Source organism: Oryx dammah, unplaced genomic scaffold (assembly GCF_014754425.2).
Source record: "Oryx dammah isolate SB20612 unplaced genomic scaffold, SCBI_Odam_1.1 HiC_scaffold_12, whole genome shotgun sequence".
NCBI lineage: Eukaryota > Metazoa > Chordata > Mammalia > Artiodactyla > Bovidae > Oryx > Oryx dammah.
In genome coordinates, this window is record NW_024070196.1 from 53410843 (window position 1) to 53413342 (window position 2500).

The window sequence follows — 2500 nt, forward strand, 5'->3', positions numbered from 1 at the left end:
AAGCTGTTGTAAGGATCCAGTGGGATCATATGTTCAATATCTGTCATTTCTGTTCCCCCACTCTCTTGTAAACTCCACAATGGCAGGGACCGGATGATTTAAGATCAACATTCGGTATCACTAATGACTAGAACATGGAAGGTACTAAGTAAATTATTATGAATTAAAATGCTTATCAGATGAGTGTAGATCAACAAATGGTAACTTATTATTATTGATGTTATTATTTTTACAATCATCATCATCATCAACACTGTCTTTTCGGATGCTGGCTCAATGCATGGGGCATAACTGGTCCTCAGTGTTTGTTGAATGAGTGAATGAATGAATGCATGAGAAGTGAAGGGGTATTTACTCACTAACTGCTAATTTATGTGTTTTGGAGAGATATTGGAAACTCTTGGGAAACAAGCCCAGTCTTTTTTTTTTTTTTTCCCAAAGAGGAATTTCTGTTCGTCAAAGAAATTGCTTGAGAGGATTGAGACCTCAGCCAGCCAGAGTCACGGGCCTGACTCAAAGTCATGTAGAGTTTAGGACGCACATCTTGCTTGGCTTAGGCAAAAAAGGAAAATGGGCCAGGTTTTGTGCGAACTCGCTGTGAAACAAGAGCTGTTTTCAGGGCTCAGGAACACGCTCTGTCCCATGTTTAATTTCTTCCATCTGTCTGGTATCTGACCTCTGCTGCCCTCTAAGCCATTGCCACACATTGTCTGCGCACGTTCCCATATAAGGTGATCTCTCTATTTCTTTCTCTTCCTCTCTTCCCCTCTCCCTCTCTTTCTCAGGGTTGGGCTGCCGCAGCACTTCCTCCACCCTGCTCTCTCTCGGCCTCCCCTGGCAAGCTCTGCAGTGAGGATGGATGGCTGGAGAGCGGGAAGGGGCAGGGGGCTGCCAAGGAATGTGGCAGGTTTATTTTTGTTCGGGCTGCATTCTTTGCCAGGCCTGCAGTCCCCAGCCACTTGGGGATGTCACATGCTGATAAGACAGTGGGGGGTGACTGAGACCTGTGGCTCAAATCTGCAACACCCCAGGTGTGAGACATCGTCACAGAATGGGGAGGGCAGGGAGTGGGTAGGCAGGGACTCTGAGGTCATGGGACTTGCCTCTTCCCACTGCCCTGTGCCTGATTCCGGGAAAGAAGTCTAATCCTTCAGAGAAGCAATTGCAGGAATTGAGATCTGTAACCACGTAGGGCCATCTCTGGGCAAAACCCAACATCTGTGGCTGAGTGGAGAAGAGCCAGGTGTCAGGGTGAAATTATTAGCTGTGTGACCTTGGGTAAACTGACTGACTTCTCTGACTCTCAGTTTCCTTATCTGTCAAAATAATATCAACAAATCTACTCGATAGTATTCTAGCATCATAGTGTAATGTAAACTTCATGTGGCAGCAATTATTATCTATTCTGTTCACTGTTGTTTCACCAGCACACAATAGGAGCTCATGTGTTAAACAAATTAAGTGACATAGTTCTTTTAAATGCTCAGCACCCAGTAAATGATAACTTATTATTATTCAACAACAGATGCTTCTTAAGCACCTATTAAGAGCCAGGCCCTGATAGGTATGGGGATATAATGGTGAACAAGACAGACAAGGTCCCTGCCCTCAGAGAACTTATATTCTAATGGGAGAGCTATGTAGTAAAGTAAATTAAATTCTGAGAGTACAAAGTGCTATAGAAGATATTAAAAAAACAAATGTGGAAGAAGTGTGGAGTTTTAAAATATATATATTTATTTACTTGGCTGCGTCAGATCTTAGTTGTGGCATGAGGGCTTCTCTCTAGTTGTGGGGCATGTGTTCCAGAGCAGGTGGGCTCAGTAGTTGCAGTATGCAGGCCTCGTTGCTCCATGGCATGAGGGATCTTAGTTCCCTGACCAGGGATCAAACCCAAGTCGCCTGCCCTGGAAGGCGGATTCTTAACCACTGGACCACCAGGGAAGTCCCAGAGTGTGTTTTTTAAAACCTTTTGACTGTGACTCACAGTAAGAAATATGTTTATTCTGTGACTCAGTGAACACACATGTACGTTTACTAAGCTGAAATAAAACTGTCCCATAAGTTGTGGTAGACTGTCTGTGAAGATGTCTGCCAGGAATCTGGCGAACATCATTCCTGGTTTGCACATGCCACTCCTGAGTCAAGAGGTGGAGTCTAGAGAATTCCCTGGTAGTCCAGTGGTCAGGACTCTGCACCTGATAGGGTCATGTGACTTCCTTTGACCAATAGAATGTGATGGAAATGACACTGTACTTGTTCTGGGCCTCTGCTTCAAGAGGCCTGGTGGCTTTCACTTTTATTCCCCTACTATACAGCTGCCATATAAAGAAGCCCAGGTTAGACCACTGAATGATGAGGGACTGCAAGGAGAAAGAGAAAGTCCACTTGAGGGAGAAATGGTAGCCAGTACTGAGGCCCCAGAAGGAATGGAAACCATCTTGGATGTTCCAGCCACCTCCCAGCTGAACTCAGTAACATGGTAACCCCAGGAGATACT